The sequence below is a fragment of the Primulina eburnea genome, chromosome 7 (genome assembly GCF_022965805.1).
Source record: "Primulina eburnea isolate SZY01 chromosome 7, ASM2296580v1, whole genome shotgun sequence".
Taxonomy (NCBI): Eukaryota; Viridiplantae; Streptophyta; class Magnoliopsida; order Lamiales; family Gesneriaceae; genus Primulina; species Primulina eburnea.
In genome coordinates this window covers 33,948,810-33,972,856 of record NC_133107.1, presented here as the reverse complement: position 1 = coordinate 33,972,856, position 24,047 = coordinate 33,948,810, and positions in this window count along the sequence as shown.

Below are 24,047 nucleotides of genomic sequence, written 5' to 3'. Positions count from 1 at the left end.
GGGAATACAAAAGATAGAGATTGCGAAACGACGACTTTAAATGCTATTCAGAGTTTAAATGTTTTATTGGATTGATTAATCATAGTCAGAGCATTGCATGCAATTAGATGATCATCGACCATAGGCTTTTATCCCTCACAGTTATCAGTATTTATATCGATGGGATATTTGCAAACACAGACAGAGATACTGTTACGCCTTAAACGCATACAAATCTCGAGGATGAGATTAATGTTTTTAATGCTGTAACATATCCCAAAGTTTTTGTTTTGATGATACCAAAACTTGGATTAAAAATGTACTAATGTTTTATATTGAGGCATGCAGGAAATTAAGAACAAGGTTACGTTCGGAAGATCCGAAATTTGGTTCGGACGTTCCGAAATTGTGCCAATCAGAAGCAAAATAGAAGCTGTTCGGAAGCTGCGAGGAGCAAGTTCGGACGTTCCGAAGACTGGATCGGACGTTCCGAACACAAGCAATCAAATCACTTCAATCCGGAGACAAATTGATCTGACTGTTGATTGAGTAGATTTCGGACGCTACGATGGACATGATCGGAAGCTACGAAGTGTTGAAGATTTCAAATCTCCGGAAACGCGGGAATGTTCGGACGGTACGAACTGGAGTTCGGACCTTCCGAAGTTGTTCATACACTGTCTAAAAGAACTGTTCAGAAGAAACGAAGTTTGATCGGTCCCTCCGAAGCATATGTTTGGACCCTACGAAGTCAAGAACGGAAGATCCGAAGTCATTCCAGAATTACGCAAATTGATTTCAATCACATCGGACGTTCCGAAGTATAAACAGAAGATCCGAACCTTGGCGTCCAAGACTAGTATAAATAGGCCTTTGAGGATGCATTCTCAATCATCCCACTCCATTCTCTCTTGTCTCTTACAAAGCTTTCTACTATCTCTTGTGTGCGTTGATTAAAAGAGTTGTAATATCAAAAGAGTTGTAGAAAAAGAGTGAAAGTAATACTCTCGAGTGGGTTGTAAAGTTCGTGGCTATCCTTGGAGCCCTCAAGGCCAAGTAGACGCATCGAGGCGTGGTTGTAAAAGCTAGCTTGGAGCTCCTAAAGCCAAGTCGTCATAGTGATACCTCGATCCTCATCGAGAAGGGGAGACGTAGACGATTCTTCGTCGAACTTCCATAAACATCTCTATCCCTCTTTACTTTACGCATTTACTTTACTACGCATTTATTTTACGCACTTACTTTACGCATTCATTTTTATTTGTGATTGTCCCTCAAGTCTTCCGCTTGCAATTTTTGCAAACTCGTTTTAAAAACGCTAAAGGGCCTTAAAGAACCTATTCACCCCCCCCTTTAGGTTCTTCAAGTGGTATGAGAGCCTAGTTTTTCAAAATCTTTTAAAATGGCCAATCTAGCAAGCAAGTATGCCCAAGGACAATCAACAAATCGTCCCCCTCTTTTCAATGGTACCAATTACGGATATTGGAAGAATAGAATATCTCTATACATCCAATCCGTCGATTACGACCTTTGGAAAATAACGGTGAAAGGTCCCTATATCCCCATGAAAACGGTGGATGATAAGGAAATTCCTAAGGGAATGGATGACCTCACCAAGGACGATATGAAACTTATCTCTCAAAATGCTAAAGCTATGAATATTCTTCATTGTTCCCTAGATATGAATGAATACAACCGAATCTCGGCTTGCACCTCCGCCAAAGAGATTTGGGACAAATTGGAGATTTGCCACGAGGGAACCAATCAAGTCAAAGAAACGAAGATAGATCTTCTCCAACTCAAGTACGAGACCTTTGAGATGGAACCCAAGGAGGATATCGACACCATGTTCCGGCGGCTCACCCAAATCATCAATGAGCTTGCCCAACTTGGTGAGAACTACCCAACTAAACAAGTGTGGAGGAGAGCCCTTCGAGCACTACCGACGGAATGGGATGCAAAGCGCACGACTATCATTGAATCCAACAAGGGAGATGCGGCATCCTACGACCTTGATCAACTTCATGGGACCCTAAAGACCCATGAACTTGAAGTATCTACCCGGAAGGAGACAAAGAAAGATGACGACAAAGTAAAGGCGAAAGGGATCGCCTTGACCAGTCAACTTGAAGATAGCGACGATGAAGAAATGGCACTCCTCACAAGAAAGTTCAAAAGATTCATGCGGAGTTCCAACTTCAACAAGAAGGACAAAAAGATTGAGAAGGAAGTGACCTGCTACAACTGTCAACAAAAGGGTCACTATGCAAACAAGTGTCCCTCCAAGAAGAAGGCCGGCAAAGACAAGAAGAAGGCCCTTCTAGCCACGTGGAGCGACAACGAAACGAAGAGGAGTCTACCCTATGCTTCATGGCAAAGGAAGATCATTTGACCGACTCGGATGACGACGAGGTACCCTCTTACGATGAATTACTCTCCGCTTACACTAGTATGTACAATAAGGCTAAGTCACTTAGAAATGAGAATAAGCAACTTAAAACTGAACTAGAAGCTAGGATGCATGACAGCACTAAGCTCAAGACAAACCTAAGAGACTTAGAGAAAGCCTTCAACAAGTTCAATGTGAGTAGCGGTAAACTAGAAAACCTCTTGAGCATGCAAAGGTGTAACTTCGACAAAGGAGGTCTAGGATATGAAAAAAAATCAGTCAACTTCGCTAGTCTTATCGCAAAGGCAAAACTAAGAACACCACCAACATGCACTTACTGTTGTAAGATAGGCCACATAAGACCTAAATGCAAGAAACTTAGACACCAACACAATAAGAATAGTTATTGGAAATGGATCCCCAAATCCCCAACTACTACTAACCTCAAAGGACCCAAAGAAACGGGTACCAACTATCAAATTGTATCTCAATCTTATAGGGACAAAGGGGAGACAAGTTATCGAGCACTTGGTATCTTGACAGTGGATGCTCTCGACACATGACGGGAGAAAAGAAGCTGCTACAATCTATTCGACCAAAAGAAAAGGGATCGGTGACCTTTGGAGACAACAGCAAAGGGATCATAGAAGGCATCGGCTCAATAGGTATATCTAACTCTACTATTATTGATGATGTACTTCTTGTGAAAGAACTTAAACATAACCTCCTAAGCATTAGTCAATTGTGCGATAGGGGTTATGAAGTCAAATTCACACCACACGATTGCACTGTATCACTCACAACTGACAAATCCATTAGTTTCAAAGGTTATAGAAGTGAAAATGTTTACAAGGTCGATTTAAAGATTTCATCTTTTTCAAAAATAAAAAGCCTTGTAACATTAAATGTTGATGACAACATTCTTTGGCATAGACGACTTGGTCATGTTGGGATGAGCACCATAGAAAAACTTTTAAAACTTGATCTAGTTTCCGGAATGCCAAAGCTGAATTTAAAATTAGATTCTTTTTGTGATGCTTGTCAACTTGGTAAACACACAAAGGAATTTTTCAAAAATAAAAATTTTGTATCCACTTCTATGCCCCTTGAATTACTTCACCTAGATTTATGTGGTCCCTCGAGGACAACCAGTCTAGGAGGTAAATCCTATGCTTTTGTCATTGTGGATGATTTTTCACGTTTTACTTGGACATTGTTTTTAGCCCATAAAAGTGATGCCTTTGATCATTTCAAAATTTTTGTCAAAAAGGTTGAAAATGAGAAAAATCTTTTGATCAAACAAATCCGTAGTGACCACGGAACGGAATTTCAAAATGAAAATTTTTCATTTTTTTGTCAAAGCAAAGGCATTGGTCACAACTTTTCTTGTCCTAGAACTCCTCAACAAAACGGTGTCGTTGAGAGGAAGAATAGGACCCTAGTAGAGATTGCAAGGACCATGCTATGTGAGCATTCTCTACCAAAATATTTTTGGGCTGAAGCGATGAGTTCTGCTTGTTAAATCATCAATCGTGTATCAATAAGGCCAATTCTCAAGAAAACTCCATACGAACTATGGAGAGGGAGAAAGCCTAACATTTCTTACTTCCGCGCTTTTGGATCAAAATGCTTCATCCACAACAATGGTAAGGACAACCTGGGTAAGTTCGATGCTAAATCGGACAAAGGTATCTTTCTTGGTTACTATACTTCTAGCAAAGCATATAGAGTCTTTAATAAACGCACTTTACTTGTTGAAGAATCTATTCATGTCATATTTGATGAAACTAACCCTTGCTTGCCTAGACCTGTTGTTTCTGATGATGATGATATAGATATCCTTGGCGAAGAGTTGGAGTCCACAAGCCTAGATGATGTTCCTAAAGATCAAGAGGACGCACCTCTTCCGAAGGAGTGGACTACGCACAAGGATCATCCCATGGACCTCATCATTGGTAGCCTATCGAAGGGAGTATCTACTCGCTCCTCTAATATGTGCAATTATCTTGCTTTTCTTTCTCACATAGAGCCTAAGAACATAGAAGAAGCTTTACTTGATGATTCTTGGATTATTGCTATGCAAGATGAACTAAATGAATTTAGAAGGAATAAAGTTTGGAATCTTGTACCTAGACCCACTGATAGACATGTCATAGGAACTAAATGGGTATTTAGGAACAAGTTAGATGAGCATGGTACAATCACTAGAAATAAAGCTAGGCTAGTAGCTAAAGGATATAGTCAAGAAGAGGGAATTGATTATGATGAGACTTATGCCCCTGTTGCTAGACTAGAATCCATTCGCATGCTACTTGCTTTTGCTTGCTCTAGAGACTTTAAATTGTTTCAAATGGATGTTAATAGTGCTTTTCTTAATGGTGATTTGAAAGAAGAAGTGTATGTTGAGCAACCTGTTGGTTTTGAAGATGTGCACTTATCTGATTATGTGTATAAACTTGATAAGGCTTTGTATGGTTTGAAACAAGCTCCTAGTGCTTGGTATGAGAAATTGTCTACTTTCTTGCTGTCTAATGGTTTTTGTAGGGGTAAAGTTGATATTACCTTGTTTACCTTGACTAAAGATAATGATTTGCTGATAGTACAAATATATGTAGATGATATTATTTTTGGTGCTACTAATGAACACTTGTGTAGAGATTTTTCTAAGCTTATGCAGGATCACTTTGAGATGAGCATGATGGGCGAGCTCAACTACTTCCTTGGTCTCCAAATCAAGCAATGCAAGGATGGTTTCTTTGTCAACCAAGGGAAGTACATCAAGGAGATGCTCAAAAATTTTGGGATGGAGTCTTCCAAAGCCTCATCCACACCTATGAGCACGACAGTCAGACTCGACAAAGATGAGGGAGGAAACCTGTTGACCAAAAGTTATTTCGTAGCATGATTGGCTCCCTACTCTATGCGACTGCTAGTAGACCTGACATTATGTTTAGTGTTTGCTTGTGTGCACGATTTCAATCATGTCCAAAGGAATCACACTTATTCGCCTTAAAACGCATTTTCAAATATCTTTCAAATACTCCAAATCTCGGATTATGGTATTCTAAGAACTCATTTTTCGATTTAAAAGCTTACTATGATGCCGACTTTGGAGGATATAAGGTGGATAGAAAGAGCACTAGTGGTACTTGTTTCTTTTTGGGAAATTGCTTGGTGTCATGGTTTTCTAAAAAGCAAAACTGTGATGCACTTTCAACGACCGAGGCCGAGTATATGGCTGCCGGTAGTTGTTGTGCACAAATTCTTTGGATGAAGTATCAATTACTCGACTATGGTGTTACTTTTTCAAAAATTCCAATCTTTTGTGATAATACAAGCACCATATGTCTAACAAAGAATCCAGTTCAACATTCTCGTACAAAACATATTGACATTCGACATCATTTTATTCGTGATCACATTGAGCAAAATGATGTTGAACTTCACTATGTTGACACCAAGAATCAAATTGCTGATATTTTTACAAAACCACTAGATGAATCTACTTTTACTCGTTTGCGTGGTGAACTTGGCATGATTGAGTTGTAAACATTGGACAAATACTCTCGTACATATTTGTTAAATTGAGGGGGAGTATTATTAATGTGAGCATTATAATGTCGGATAATACAAATTAATTGTATTTATCCATAATTATGGCTCAACATTCATTTATGTGTTAAATATTTTAAATTTTAGGTGTTCCTCATCTTGGCTACTTCGGAATCACCGTTCCTTATTCGGATGCTTCGTTTCAATGCGGATTCTTAGCTTATGTTTTTGTTATTTTTGCATCATTGTATAAAAGACTTGCATTTATTAGTGGATATTTTACCTGTTTATTTGTCTCTCTTTATGCTTATGTCTTTTTGATTATCGCAAAAAGGGGAGAATTTATTTGGTTAAAATTGCTATTAATTCAACCTCTTAGACTTATTATTTGATTAAGGGGGAGTTATTTAATAACCATTAGATTATGTTGATTATTGTTTCTCAATTTTTAACCAAGTTTTGTGATCATCAAAAAGGGGGAGATTGTTACGCCTTAAACGCATACAAATCTCGAGGATGAGATTAATGTTTTTAATGCTGTAACATATCCCAAAGTTTTTGTTTTGATGATACCAAAACTTGGATTAAAAATGTACTAATGTTTTATATTGAGGCATGCAGGAAATTAAGAACAAGGTTACGTTCGGAAGATCCGAAATTTGGTTCGGACGTTCCGAAATTGTGCCAATCAGAAGCAAAATAGAAGCTGTTCGGAAGCTGCGAGGAGCAAGTTCGGACGTTCCGAAGACTGGATCGGACGTTCCGAACACAAGCAATCAAATCACTTCAATCCGGAGACAAATTGATCTGACTGTTGATTGAGTAGATTTCGGACGCTACGATGGACATGATCGGAAGCTACGAAGTGTTGAAGATTTCAAATCTCCGGAAACGCGGGAATGTTCGGACGGTACGAACTGGAGTTCGGACCTTCCGAAGTTGTTCATACACTGTCTAAAAGAACTGTTCAGAAGAAACGAAGTTTGATCGGTCCCTCCGAAGCATATGTTTGGACCCTACGAAGTCAAGAACGGAAGATCCGAAGTCATTCCAGAATTACGCAAATTGATTTCAATCACATCGGACGTTCCGAAGTATAAACAGAAGATCCGAACCTTGGCGTCCAAGACTAGTATAAATAGGCCTTTGAGGATGCATTCTCAATCATCCCACTCCATTCTCTCTTGTCTCTTACAAAGCTTTCTACTATCTCTTGTGTGCGTTGATTAAAAGAGTTGTAATATCAAAAGAGTTGTAGAAAAAGAGTGAAAGTAATACTCTCGAGTGGGTTGTAAAGTTCGTGGCTATCCTTGGAGCCCTCAAGGCCAAGTAGACGCATCGAGGCGTGGTTGTAAAAGCTAGCTTGGAGCTCCTAAAGCCAAGTCGTCATAGTGATACCTCGATCCTCATCGAGAAGGGGAGACGTAGACGATTCTTCGTCGAACTTCCATAAACATCTCTATCCCTCTTTACTTTACGCATTTACTTTACTACGCATTTATTTTACGCACTTACTTTACGCATTCATTTTTATTTGTGATTGTCCCTCAAGTCTTCCGCTTGCAATTTTTGCAAACTCGTTTTAAAAACGCTAAAGGGCCTTAAAGAACCTATTCACCCCCCCTTTAGGTTCTTCAGATACTATTGATATCAATCCAACCAGAGAAAAGAGAATACCATCTTATTGCTATCTATTGCTATGTTATTGCTACAGTTATTGCTACAGTATTCATGTTTCAGAGTTGATGGTATTTATGATTTCAAAGTCATGATTTACAGAGTACATTGTATCATTGCTATGTAGAGTTCCACTTGCTGAGATTTATTCTCATTTCAGTTATTTTTATGTGATGCAGATAAGAGTGACCGACCAGGACAGTGATCGTGGATGGGAGTCATATGAATACACCGTTGGAAGGAAGATTGTTTTGCATCATTTTGGGACATGATCATAAGAATGATTGTTTTGTATTTTGTACGTCATTTGAATGATCATGTGATTATTTTGTAAACATTTTTATGAAATGTATTTTGAAACTCCTTCCTTATTTTAAAAGAAAATTTTATTTCCGCTGTATTTTTAATGTTAAGGGTCAGGGTGCCACATTACATGCTAGCACACACATGCAAGGAAGAAAATTCAATCTACCCCGCTCATCTCTTCTATCTCAATCTAAGTCAGTCTAAAAGATCTATCAGTTCTTACTATCTCAATCTAAAGGATCTATCTCTAAAAGATCTATCGCTAGAGGAACTATCAGCTCTGATACCACCTGTTGTGGGGACCCGGACGCTAATCATCTTCTTAATCATCGTTGGGATTTAATTATCAGTTCTGATAAACAGGGTCTAAAAATTTTTCTTTTTAAAATAAAGTGCGGAAGGTAATGGCATCTACATGATATACATATCTGTATAAAACTACATTTCAGTATAAAAAATACAATAATGTACAACATTCTAGTCTAAGGTTCACTACTAAAGTTCTAGTAGTAGAATCCAATCTACTGTAAGTCCGGAATCACCACGCTAAACTCGTCTTCTCTCGTCATCTTCTCGACCCTGATCCAGCCCCACCTGTTGTCATGCACACATACAAAACACGACAACAGCCGGATAACTCCGGTGAGAGTAAATCCCAGTATAAAACATGGTAAGTATGTATATAAACACACTAATTCATAAAACATGCGATCATGTATAAACACAATATATTTCATAATCCATGAAATTAAGCATGCAACTCAAATCAGATAAACATGAATATAAACCATCTAAATCATAAAACATGCTAATATGAATGTCATTCATATATAATCATGCAATGCGAGTCTAATCATGTCTAGACGCGACTCGACTAAAACTCTAGGGATCCCGTTGTGAATAAGACGGCACTGTCAGTCACCTACCCTCCCAATCGAGGTGCTGTCCGTCTTATTCCTAGACTTCGGCCTGATCTGTATCCGCGTCTACAATAGGGGCGGTGATCTTCCCCTAAGCTGTGATATCGCCGAACGTCTAGTAGTCTGCCTGATCTCCAGACTGTCCTATCTTAATGCATGAATACACAATCTGTAAACAAGCATAATCATTCCAATGCAATGCAACAGGATCTGTAAACAAAGCATAGCAAGATTTGCATACAAGTTCTATAAACAAATCTATAAACAAGAATATAGTATGTGATTTATTGGGCAACTCAAGGATGATCTCGATTGAGTTGTTTCTTCCCGAATATCACATGAATTATACCTTTGTCGTCCCTGTCTGAGGAAGACGAAGTCTCGAAGTTCAGTCTGTCCATATCCGATCTGACATGACAATATAAATACACTGTATCAATGTGTAACTCAAAACACAATCTGTTCTGATCAATACTCAACTCAGTATAAAATCTGATCAATGTCTGAATAAGATACAATCTGAGTCATATCAATAATATCCCGATATATTCTAAATCATATCCGAATCTGATCAATATGTTCCAGCATATGAATATCTAACAAATACATCTTCAGAGATGCTGAAATACAAAACACAGACATACGATATTCTTTCTTCGATCTGACTTCACATATCTACTGAATAATCTATCCAGGCATACAAGAATAATAATCTATTCATTCTTCAATCAAGAATACTACCATTTAGTGTGAATTCCCAATCAGTATCTTCTAAAATTCATAACAATTGTATAACCAATTTATTCTTAATTCTGTCTTCGATTATACAATGTCCACGGTAGTAGAAACACCATATCTGAATCATATAAAATTCTGACAACATCATAATGTCAAAACACTGCAAAACGTAATGAAACTTACGTCCTTGTGTAGCTCAGGTCTAGAGGAACACGATACTGTGTTCGGATTCGAATTCTGATACACAGATTCTTCGTAAATCCAATCCTAAACTTAAATAGTGAAATTCTCTCTAAGCTCTCGGTTACCTCTTCAAATTCTGAAGAAGACACGTTTATGTCCATGTATATATACAACATGCATAAAGGAAAACGTGGCACGCCTCTTCGTGCAGCACGTCGCACCGCGGGTGCGGTCATACATGAACCGCGGGTGCGCTCATGCCATGTCTATCACCACATTTCTCGGCAGCTCAGACCGCAGGTGCGCTTCCTACAAGACCGCGGGTGCGGTGTCATTAGCGCGGGTGCGCTCCTGTTAGCACCGCGGGTGCGGTGTCACCTCGAATAAAATTTGCCAACTTTCTGTCCAGGCACCGCGAGTGCGGTCTTGGCTACACCGCTAAAATTATCGTTTCACCCCTAAATGTAAAATTCCACATTTATGACATTTTCTTAATTCCATTAATTCTAACATGTCCCAAATAATTATTTAAGCCTACAAGAATTTTCCCATATTTTTATTTGGCTTAAATGGTTGATTTTAAATTAATATTTAATTATAACATATTAATGCGTTTTAAATCCCGAATTAAATCAAACCTTAGCATAAAATTCCCAAATAAAAAAATTAGACTTCTAATAATTATTTGAGCTTAATTATAATTTCTCATAATTTTATTAAGCTTAAATCTAGGCGTTTCAATTAATCCTTTAATAATGTTTCGTGCGGTGACTAAATCCCGGATAAATCCAAAACTCATTATTTTGATCTGAACCTTACTAAACTCCTAAAAATATCCCAAAACATATTTAAAAGCATCCCTAGACGTAAACTCGAGCCCATTTCATAACTTAACCGAATTGTTTTAAAACTTGGACCAATGTCCCGGTTTTAACCCAAACCAACTCGAAACTTAACCGAATTTTACCAAACTCAAAACATGACTTAACAACACTATACCAGACCTGAATCCACCCAATTTGAACCCCTACAACCATGCTGGTATGCTGCTGGATTTTCAGAACATGCCCAATTCAAAGCTCTAATTCATGCACCTCGCTTAATTTCACTCCAAGTCTTCGTGCAATAGAACCAATCCTTACTCGAACACAACTAGACCACCCAAAGCTCCCCCTGGACATTCTAGACCCACGGCTAACCTCCCATGCAAGCCTACAACGCAAGCACGATCGCTAGAACCCCGAAGGTATCCTACCGAGCTCCTCTCCTTCATGCGTGCAGCAGCTACGTCCGATGCTTTCAGCAGTGGTTGGGCCACCCTGGGCCGTGACTCAGACCAACCAGGGTCTGGTCCGAGCCCCAGTTTAGTCCTTGCACCACCGTCTAGAACACCCTTCGGTTCTTCCACCTACAGCAACACCGACCTGATCGAACCCCTAGACCACACTTTTTAAACTTTTTCAGCCTCTTAACACTCAATCCCACAGTCCCTTGCACATCAGTAAGATGAAAACGTGAGTGGATGCAAAGCAAATATACATTTCATGATCAAGCGAAACATACCCGTTAAAACGATACATGAACTTAAAACAACATCAATGGCACACATATCAGCTTGTATTATGGTGTATATGATGCAGAAATAAAAGTACTTAGCGTGCCTTAGATGTTTGGAGCCCCAAGGACCAGCTTGGACCACCTACAGTAGGGCATGCATGCTAGAACACGAATTTTTTTTTTTTAAAAGCTCGCATTTATAAATTTACATTTAAAATAATCTTAAATATTTGATTATAAAAATAGCGTCGTTTAAAAATAATCAAACTCATCCTTTAAAACAATCATATTTATTTTAACATAAAAATAGTCATACTGTCGTACTTAAAATATCATTTAAAAATACTCATAAGCATTTGCCAATAAAAATTATCACGGGAAATAAGCGAGTAAAAATCCTAACATCCAAATCATAAACGTAGGAAAATTTTCATCTCCTCTCAATATCATAAAATCATAAATACGCGGAAAACATGTGGTCCTCGGGTCGTGTCGCCGCACCAGGTCTGGCTACTCAGAGTTCGGCACCTCCAGTCTCCTCATTATTAAGCTCACCTGCATCACACACGCCTAGTGAGTCTAAAGACTCGACACACCTGCACCGTTAATAACAATTACATATACATAGCACACAGCAGTGAAAAATATCATACTCAACATATCTTTCATGAACGTAAAAGCATAATGTAAACGTGGTGTGTAAAATCATATCATGTCAAAGCATGTCATCTCATGTCATCATATACGTAAACGTGTTGTATCTTTTCAAAACATGATAATAATCATAGCATGTGTCATCGTATCAACATATACGTGTTAAAGCATATCAACTCATCTCATCATATACGTAAACATTTCCTTTTTAATTGAATTCAGTTCATTAGTTGTGACTTTCGTATCAGCTCTATCTTATCAGCTCTATCGTATCAGCTTTATCGATGGATCCATCTACATGTAACCGTGGTACCCGGCGGCGAGGGACATCAGCGACAGCATTATCCATCCACTGAGCCCGGGCCTCAGCTCATCATATCTCATATCATCGTATACATATACATCGTCAGTCACAACCAAATCTCATCCTTCAAAATAGCATCATAATCATCACTTAATAAAAACATGTATATACGTAATTTTTCCTTTAAACCAATCATGCAATGTATTTATCGTAATTCCATAAAATTCATGAACGTGATGAATAAACATATAAAAAATGATAAAATATGCTCAGGGCGCTGCCAGGACCAAAATCTCACCCCAGGTGCAAAATGACCATTTTGCCCTTGAAAACCTAAAATTACCGTTTTTCCTCTAGACGTAAAATTTCATGTTTTTCTTAATTCCTTTGACTCCAACATGTCCCAATTTTTATTTGGCATAAATCGATGACTTTTAAATAAATCTTTAATTATAACATATTAATGCGTTTTAATCCCGAATTAAACCAAACCTTAGCATAAAATTCCCAATTTAAAAACTTAGACTTCTAATAATTATTTGAGCTTAAATATAATTTCCCATAATTTTATTAAGCATAAATCTAGGCATTTCAATTAATCCTTTAATTAACGTTTCGTGCGGTGACTAAATCCTGGATAATTCCAAAACTCATTATTTTGATCCGAAACTTACCAAACTCCTAAAAATATCCCAAAACATATTTATAAGTATTCCTAGACTTAAACTCGAGCTCATTTCATAACTTAACCAAATTGTTTTAAAACTTGATTTGTAGTTCCGATTTTAACCGAATCGACTCGAAACCCAACCAAATTTCTCCCAACTTTTTACCGTATCTTAAAAACACTTAAAAAGTCCTAACAACCCCAAAACTAAGCCCCTAAATCCCTCGACCAGAACCTGCAAGGCACTGGCCCCATCTTCCTCCCCACATCCGACCTCCCCATGTGCACCATAAGTCAAGTTTTCTTTCCTATCCCAAAACCAATCGGGTCAGCCCCTGCCCAGCTTACCCAGACCACCCTATGACTCCTCTGAACACAAAGAAACCACGGCTCCAGCCCCATGCAAGCCATGTACTTTTATTGCTGCATCATACACGTTATATACATGATGTATTATGTTTATTTTTTTGTGGAATTCACGATCCAAAGCATATCATGCAGATCCCTCGGTTTTGTTCAAAAACATGCATCTTTTGTTCACTACTCATGTTTACAATTTTTCTGAATTCTTGGGCAAGGGGCATTTCTCCCAATTAAGAAATAGGTTCTTTTCTTGACATATCTTGTAATGCACAAGGGCTATCCCGATTGGGCTTAAGTCCCCTCATGGTTATCCCATTACCCATTACTCATAGAACTTCCTAGGCACTAGAGCTTTTGCCTTCCCAAGATTAGAACCCAAGACCTCCTGGAAGTATATAGATCTTGGCAGCAATCCTGGTACCATTTGGCCCATGACCGTTACAAAAAAAAGGCGCTTTTTTTGGTAATGCACATGGGCTATCCCGATTAGGCTTAAGTCGCCTCAGGGTTATCCCATTACCCATTAATCATAGAATTTCTCCAGCCCAGGCATTGGAGCTTTTGCCTTCTTAGGATTATAAACCAAGACCTCCTGGACTTATATAGATCTCGGCAGCAATCCTGGTACCAATTGGGCTAGTACCAGGATTGCTGCCTAGATCTATATAAGTCCAGGAGGTCTTGGGTTCTAATCCTGAGAAGGCAAAAGCTCTAGTTCTTGGGTTGGAGAAGTTCTATGAGTAATGGGATAACCGTGAGGGGACATAAGCCCAATCGGGATATCCCATGTGCATTACAGTTACAGTACGAGTAGATATTAGTTCATCATTTTCATTTCTAACCACAGTTATTCCACGCTTTTTAGGTACAAATTGCACAGGGGACACCCAACTACTGTCAGAAATAGCATAAAACACATCGGCATTTAATAATTTCAGTACCTCATTTTTCACAACCTCTTTCATTGATGGGTTCAACCTCCTCTATTGATCCACATAAGGCGTATATGACTCCTCCATCCAAATTTTATGCATACATATAGTGGGACTAATTTCCCTAATATCTGAAATCGACCACCCTAAAGCAGTTTTATATTTCATCAACACTCTCAATAATTTATCTTTTTCATCACAAGTAAGGGATGAAGAGATAATTATCGGATATGTCGACTTCTCACCTAAAAATGCAGAGCATAGGTGGCTTGACAGTTCGTTCAAGTCAGAATAAGATGATATTACCTCATTTTTTTCATCTATGTTCAACTCGTCAAGTTGTGCATTTTTCTTTCTTTCTTCCTACAATCCATCAAGAGCCACGAGTTTTTCTTTCACTTCTCAATCATCTTCATTAGCAGTTCCTGCAGCACCTATCAAACAACTCTCCAAAGGATCCCTCATTCCTGCATAATCAAGAGATACACATGAGTCTATAATATCAATGCAGTTACAAGTGCTTACCTTATTTTGATCCCTCCATGGCATGATAGATATTAAAAATGATTGATTCTCCACCAACTCTCAGGGTGAGTTCACCCTTATGTACATCTATCAATGCCCTTCTAGTCGCCAGAAACGGTCTCCCCAAAAATTAATGGAGTATCACAATCCTCTTCCATATCTAAAATCACAAAATTAGTAGGAAAAATAAATTTATCTACTTTTACCAGTACATCCTCAACGATTCCAATTGGATACGTGAGACTTCTGTCTTCAAGCTGTAAGGTGAGAGTGGTTGGTTTGACCTCTCCATGGTCCAATTCCCTGTAAATAGAAAATGACATCAAATTAATACTTGCTCTTAAATCACATAAAGCTCAACTACATATAGAACCACCAATAAATATTGCCTTGTTCAAATGGTTGTTCAGCCGATATCTTATCTGAACTGGCTTGCTGTTATAGTAATTGGAGTAGCCATTTGAATATTTCAGGTATTTATTTCTGAACCTTTTTTATGACTGACTTTGTGGGTCAGTTGAAATTTTTGGGTTATAACCAATACCATACCTTCTAGCCTTGTTCTTATTTTCAATAGGCTGTACAACTGGTTTACTTGGCTCATGTTGTTCTTGTACCACAATTGATTTTAAAAAATGAATATATTTCCCTTTGCCCGTGTTCAGTTTTGGCTGAGTTTCACGGGTGGAAGTTTCATCTTGGTTGCTAAACCCTAAATCAGTTTTATCAGTAACTGATCTTTTCTTATCTTGTATTTCAGCTAGTGCAACAGATGATTTATTCCATGCCTTAATAAGCTCTGTTTGCTTTGAATTCTCAAGCATCAACTGCTAAATTATATATTGATTTTTTCTTCTTTCAGCATTCAGCTCAGCAATCTCCCGTTTAAGACTCAACAGATCAATAGATTCATTAGTTTCAGTTTTACCATCTTTGGGAAGTTTGCTTTACTCTGGCCATATCAAAAGATAGGGCAAGCTTGTGATACTCGTTGACCATGTCATGAATTGTAGAAATAAGTTCATCTTGTGTGAAGTCAATTGAACTAAAATCGTATACCTATTGACTATTTGACTCTAGTTTTTTGTCATCAGACACTTGACCTCCTCATCATCATCATTGGAGCAGCTCAAGCTCTTAGGTTCATCCCATTTGGATTTGCTTTCCTCTGCTAGAAGCACCTCAATCTTTCTATATGATTTTTTTTATCATCCTTAGTTCTTCTCTTGTGCTCGTAATATTTCTTTCCCTTTTCAGTTGAGACTCCACTGTCCTACTTTTGTTTAGGATAGTCAGAAATAAAGTGACCAGCTTTTTCCACAGTTGTAGCAAACGTTAGATTCTTCCTTGAAATTATTTCTCTGATATTATTGTAGAGACCAAAATCAATACACGTAAGACCCATAAATTTATTTAAATTGTTTATTTAAGTTTAAATTGATTTTTTTAGCGATGCATGATTTATTAAATGGCATTATTTTAAATTAGTTATGTTTATGTGATGCACGTTAAAATGTTTTCTTGAATTTCATTTCAGGCGATTATTCGATGCGAGATCGAGGAAAAAAGACCGGCGATAATTTTTGGCAATTTTAAAATGTGATATTTTATTTTAAGTTAGGATTGTGGCATTTTTAAAGATTTATTAAGTTTTTAGCATTTTTAAAAGCCTAATTTATTTATTTAGTGATTTTAGGATTTTAAAACTTTTAAATATTAGCAAGTGCATTTTATTTTAATTATAGGATTTTAGTAAAGTGGGTGTTAGTTTACAATTTTGATTAACTAGTTAATTGAGTTGGTATCTTAATTAGTTTGTTAATTATCTAATTAAGAATTTTTTATTCCCTAATTACTTCAAAACTCATGCACACACCTACATTTACACACACACACACACAAAGTTCACTACCCTTCATTTAAGTTTTTTTTAAAGAAAACTTAGGGTTCTTGAAAGCAAGAGCAGCCGCCCCCTTTCCCTTCAGTTTTCAATCAAGTTTTCGTCACTTTTCTTCAAGAAAATCGAGCCACAAATCGTTCCGGATCAACCCTCCCATCCTTCCCGCTTCAGTATCGTCGGTTCGGTAATTTTATGATCTAAAGGCATGTATAATCTTTTGTTTCTCCATCGATCTTGTTATATTATATGTTCTTATGCTTCTTATGTGTAACAATTCAGGTATATTGTGCTAAGTTTGGGCAAAAATGGTTGGATCGCTTTTGAAAGTATTTTTGGATCTAAAACTCAAAATTTGCTGTCATTTTAACTACTGAGACTTTCAGTCGATTTTCTAGAAAAACTTTCAACATATAAAACATAGAACGTTTCGATACCTTCACTTTGACAGTAAGTTCGTAATTTTTGGAAAAGAAACGAGAGAGTTATGATCGATTTTGTGGGACTGCTCAGACTGCAATTTTTTGAAATTATGTTCTTGATGAATTCTTGAATGTTTATTTGTTGCAGGCTCCGTTGGGAACTATTGGATTATCGCTACTGCGTTTAAGTATATTCATGGTGGTGTTGGTTTTATTTTAGTGCTTCGCTCCCTTGTCGATAGGCACTTGTTGCACTAGAAGTTGTAGTAAGAACTTTGGTGTCAAATATCGCGTTTTCTGGTCATTTGCGTTGTTTGTTGTGCATCGTTGTTTTAAGACGTTGTGTGAGTTTGGAACATTGTCCTCACATCCTATGATAGGTCTCGATGTGTTGGTTCACAGTCTGTCTGATCGAGTTAGGAGGATTAAGCCACAAGTTGTATGATTTCTGTTAGTTTACCATTCCAGTGGTACACAGACCCCTAGACGGACCCTTACATGGGGTCCGTGGCCTTGTTTATTTCGAAATGTGAATTTCCAGCGCCTACATGGACCTAGACCCTTACACGAGGTCCATGTCTTTAAAAAAAATATTATTTTTTTAGGAATTGTTTTGGGGTTTAGTGTCTTGATTTAGTACGAGGATTAAACGAGGTCGAGTCACGAGAGATTTAGAACGTCATAAGGAAATTTGTCATTTTTTGGTGTGAGCATGACTTATACGTCTAAGTTATGAAAGATAAGTGTTTGAACTCATGTTAGTATGTTTAGTAGTGGCCCCAAGGGAAACCCAACACATCCCTCAACGCTATGTAAGTTTGTTCGAGGTGCAAAAGAAAATATTTTATGTTTTTGAGGTATGCTAAATGTATTGTGACCAATTATGAACGGGTTTGGAAGTCGGTTAACGTGGCCGAGGACCTCTCCACCCCGGTAAAGCATGACCTGGTTTAGATCAGGATTGGAAAGCGGTAAAGCATGACCAGGGACCAATCCACTCGGTAAAGCATGACTAGGTATCTCATGTATGTGGTAGTGGATTTTTCCTGCCATCTTAGTACTGTTGTTTAGTCTGATAATGCACATTTATGTATGAGTCACTTGCTTTGAAACATATCTCTACGCAAAATGATGAATTTTTTGCATTTTCAAGTATGTATGATGCAAGTATGTTTATGAAAAGTTTTATGATGATGGCACGTCATGTTTATGTCCTTATGTTCAAGTTTATGTATGTACGTCCTACTTTAAAGATGCAAGTGGTTTTATCACGTATTAATGTTAGAGTAGGTGCACGTCGAGCCAAGTGTTGGCCGACTGTTCACAATGAAACTCATTGTATAAACGATCTTTATTTTAATAATATTTCAATTTATTAATTTGGCGCATCTTTATCTTTATACCCATGCTTGTTGCATAGATAAAGTCCTTGAATATACAAATAGTAGAAAGAATATGAGATGCTCATATGATGAGTATCATGAAACTCATATTTGGAATACTGTATATTCTAAACCGTTCCTAGTCGATTCAGCCGCCACTAAGAAGGATAAAGGCCGCTCGAGTTAGAGACTAGTATCTGCGATGTGAGTACCATGTTTCATTGGTAGGGGACATTGTGATGTCCGAGCATGCAGATAGGTGCTCCTGGTAGAGTGCACTGAACAACCCTCGAGAAAGGACTTTCCAAGTGGTTCTCACTTATCGAGTGGAAAAGTCCTAGTTTATGGTTGTACACCATTAGTCCTTATGACCCGGGACAACATTGAGACTCTATATGCTAGCGTTTCACTTTGACTTGTTTACCGACTCTTATGGGGTCATCAGGTGGCAAGGTTGGGTGTTACGGCGAAACATATAGGAGTCGATGCATTGTAGCCGGGGATTCACCGCTTACCTACGGGTATGGATATCCTATGTGTTTTTCATGTATGTGTGGGTTGAAATCTCTGATCAGAGTATGGTGGTAATTATGAAAGGGGTTTCATAGATTACACCATCGATGCAACCACGACATGACACATAGTATCGATTCATTGACAACTCTCGATAGACCAATAGTTGTCGAATCGGTCGGGATATATGAGTTGAAGGGACCGTACTGTACGCTAACCATAATTGAATGGTTCTTGCAGGCACTATCATGTGATACCTAGGGAATCACGTAAGCGATGCTGCTAGGCGTTTAACGTGATTGGTTGGGTACTATCAGACTTGAGTTCTGACGTTCTTACTATCAAGGAGTTGATAAGTAAGAATGGAGCAATTGGGGTATGCTCGAATAAGGACATGTTTAGTCCGAATCACATAGAGATGTGAACCCACGGCTAGTTGTATCAATGAACCATTGAGGGCCACACAAGTACTTGCTTGGTAAATCCCGATTAGAAGTAAAATAGTTCAATGTGTTGAACGGCTTATAAATGTGTTTATAAGCGTTAAGAAAAATAGAAGTATGACTTCTAAGAGAGAAATATAAATTTTAATTTATGGAAGTGTTCCTAAGATTAAAATTTGGCCAAGTGAATAATGTAGTTGAAAATTGTGATTTTCATAAACATTATTGGAGACTAAATTAAATTAATTCAAGTGTTGAATTAATTAAACACTAGTGGACCTAGTAGAGTCCAAATAATTAAAAATAATTCAAGTGTTGAATTAATAATATTGAGTCTTGTAGAGCTCAATTAAAATAATTATTTAACTAGTGGGACTTGAATAAATTCAAGTAGTATTTAATTAATCTCAAAAATGTTTGAGATAATTAAAATTTAGTCTATGGTTTTTAATGTGTTAAAAACCATATAATATATGTGAGACATGCTAGGGTTTGCATGCTTGGGAGGTGAAGAGGTGTGGAATATTTTTTGATTAAAAAATTGCAAAGGCATGCAACTTTTCTCCCAACTTTTCCCACACCCAAGACTAGACTTCACTCCTCACTCTTCCCTCCTCACTTGGCCGAAACTTCAAGGCTTTTCTCTCCATATTTTTCTCTCATCTTGTGTTCTTCATTTTCTTGGAGAATACTCACTTCTTTTTGATAAATCTTCAAATATTTCTAGTGCAATATTTGAAGGGGTTTACAAAGCTAAGTGGTGGGCCTAATTCTTGAAGAGGAAGTAGGTGTGCTTGTAGATTTTCATCCATACAAGAGCTAAAGTGTTTACACTTTAGTTGGAGCCATTCATAAACTCTAAGGGGTTGATAGGTAAAACTTTCTACAAACACCCTATGCATGTTTTTTTGTGATTTTGCAAATGTTACACAATAACCATGGGGTGGCCGAAAATCTAGCATAAAAAATTAAATTTTTGACTTCCGTTGCGCTTCCGGCCACCGTAACCGGTCCGCTTTCAAGTGGTATCCGAGCTAAGGTTACGTTTTTGTGTGATATTTGCATAATATTGTGTTGAGATCGATTTCTAACCGCTTGAGAATTTTTGTGCATAGAATATGCAAGGACCGAAATTTTGAAACAACAAAAAAAAAAAAATAATTTTTCGGGGCTGCCCGAGGGGCTGCCCGAAAATTTCGGGCAGCCGAGGGGCAGCCCAAGGGGCTGCCCGAAACTTCCAGTTTTTAAATAAAAAAAAAAATTTTTTTTTTGTTGCCGGAATCCGGCGACGGAGCTCCGGCGACGACGATGACGACTAGGGTTTCCAAAAGTGTTTTGGTGAATCTTAGTGTCATGGGCCTTGAGATGTTGGGCCATTGGATGGACAACATAATTTGTGAAATTTAAATGGGCCAAAATATTTTGGTGAAAAATGTCTTTTGGGCCCTTAAGTTTAAATTTACAATTGTTGCACATATTTTCTCATAAAATAAATAATTGAAGTAGGACTTTAATTATTTATAGTAAATTGTGATTTACAAGAAATTCGATTATAAATAAATTAATTTGAAAGTAGACAAAGGTGTTTGTATACTTTGTTGATTTAATTTATAATTGTGGCGGTTAGTGATTGGATCAAGATAAATAATATTGGATCAATTAATTATAGTGATAATTGATTGATGGTGTATGATATGTGATATTATGCAAGAAGGATGATCAAAAGCCCAAGCCCAATTTGCTAGGTGTATGCTAGGATATTTGTGTTGTATGATTGTAATAATTATCAATTTATAAAGTGGGCTTGGTTTATGGCCCGTTCCCACCCCCCATGAGATGTATCCCTATGTGCCATGGATATTTAAATGTAAATATTAGAATAGTGGAAGATCAAGATTGGAAGATGGTGGCCTTGGTGATTATGAAGATCGAAGACATGTAATATTGGATGCTAATGTAATAATTTAGTTGCATTGCATCCCTGCATTTACCCTAGGATTGGACCTAGGCCCGTGTTTGGCTCACACGGGCCATTAGTTTTGGGGCGATTGATCATCCTTGTACTGTTTTCTATTTATAATATATGCATGATATGTTATAAATAATGAGTATGTGCGTTATTATTATTATAATAACAAAGTTGCATGAATCCGGCAAACATACGATCAAACATGGCGAGCTTTTAAAATAAAATTAATGATGAGACCTTTCAAAATTAAAAACCCTCATTTTGAATAAGATTCAAAATTAATATCAAGTCCGAAAAGGGGAATTATAAATTTGTTTATAATTTCCTTGTCTTCCATCGACAATGGATGCATGATGAACGCTACCCGTACTCGGGGCTCGGCTCATATTATTGAGGGGGCCCTGGGTGCCGGAAAGCTGTGACATCCATTGACATGGTGATGTGAACTACGTGGAACTCCCATGATTTCGGCTCATATTATTGAGGGAACTCATGGCGACCGTCCATTAAGGTTCAATATCGATGGGTTAGGCTTGACACGTAAAGATGAACGACGTCATATTATTGGGTCCTAATCAAACGTGAGACAAAAGAATACGTAGAGGGTTGCATGGCGATGCAATTGGAAACTACCTTTTAGGAGTTGTGATGGCCGATATTATTCGGGATCGCAATTCGCTAATTGGACCTTACGTACCTACTGAGGAAAGTGTTTCCCGTTTTCACTAGAGGGTAGTGAAAATGTCAAAACAGTGGGAGCGATTATTTATAAAGTAAAAGTCCAAACTTTATATCTTATTAAATATTTTAAAATAGTCATTAACATTTATCTGTTTTACTTTTCAGTACAATCTTTGACATGTCATCAATTCGCAACCCGTTTTCCGTCATTCTCGAAAAACACATTCTAACCGGACCAAACTATATCACTTGGCTAAGAAATTTAAAGATTGTCCTAAACTCGGAGAAGATCGCGTATACACTGACTGAGGCGCCCCCTGCTGAGGCTCCTATAGGCTGCACTCCTGAGGAATTGCAGACCTACAAGGAATGGTGTGACCATGACTTGAAGGCGAAGTGTTATATGCAGGCTTCAATGAACGATGAGCTGCAAAGGCGATTCGAGGATGCAAAGAATGCTGCTGACATTCATATGCACCTCAAGGAGCTCTTCGGAGAGCAGACTCGGCCTTTGAGGCATGCCACAGTAAAGGAGCTCATCAATTTACGCATGCGAGATGGGACTTCGGTCCATGAGCATGGCCTAAAGTTGATTGGGCTCGTGGACAAGCTCGTAGGCATGGATTTGGTGTTGCCTTCGGAGTTGACCATTGATGTGTTGCTGCTATCGCTGCCTAGCTCTTTCGATCCTTTCGTTGTGAACTTCAATATGAACAAGCTCGAGCCCAGCCTTGAAGAGTTGGTGAACATGCTTGTGACCTTTGAGTCCACAATCAAAAAGGAGAAGCAGGTTCTTTATGTGGGCTCTTCATCTGGCACGAAGACCGGTCCACCTGGGAAGGGAAAGAAGCGTTCTTTCCAGCGTACCAAGAAGAGCGTGCCCTTGAAGAGGCAGAGTCCGAGTCCCGTTGTGGCAGCCGCGCCAGTGAAGGCTGAAAAGACTGTTGACATCTGTCACCACTGCAAGAAGCCTGGACATTGGAGGCGTAACTGCAGGGAATATCTTGCGCAGAAGGGTTCTGGCAAAGGTATGTTCTTTATTGAAGTAAATATCTCGATTAACTCTACTTCTTGGGTATTGGATACCGGCTGTGGCTCACATCTCTGTAATGACTTGCAGGCGATGGGAAGAAGTAGGAGGCTCCGAGAGGGTGAGACCTTCTTAAGGATGGGCAATGGAGCAAGAGTTGCTGCCAAAGCCGTAGGAGATATTTGTTTAATTTTGAACAATGATTTTAAGTTTGTATTAAGAGATGTTTTGTTCGTACCAGACTTGATTAAAAACATTATTTCCATTCCTATGCTTGATATTGATGGATATTCTTGTTTATTTGGCAAAGGTGTTTGCAATATTTACAAGAATGAATGTTTAGTTGGTACCGGTGAACTTGAAAACAATCTCTACACCTTAAAATTAAAAGATATTCCACTTAACAATGTCCAAACGATAACAACGACAAATAAGCGCAAACAAGATACTCTTAATTCGGCACAATTATGGCATGCTCGATTAGGTCATATATCCCTAAGAAGGATGAACAAGTTAGTGGGAGTTGGCATGTTTGATATGTCCGATATTAATGCTCTCACGACTTGTGAATCCTGTCTAAAAGGAAAGATGACCAAAATTCCCTTTAAGGGCCATGCGGAGCGAGCCAAAGGGTTATTGGATTTGATCCATACCGATGTGTGCGGTCCGCTTAGCATCACCACTAAGCATGGACATGCCTACTTCATCACCTTTACCGATGACCATTCGAGGTATGGGTATGTGTATTTGATGAAATACAAGTCTGAAGCCTTTGAAAGGTTCAAAGAATTCAGAAGTGAAGTAGAGAAGCAATTGGGACGAAGCATCAAGACACTTCGATCGGATCGAGGTGGTGAGTACTTGAGTGCCGAGTTCCAAGAGTATCTTAGAGAGAATGGGATTCTCTCGCAGTGGACTCCGCCCGCTACACCACAGTTAAATGGTGTTTCGGAGCGTCGTAACC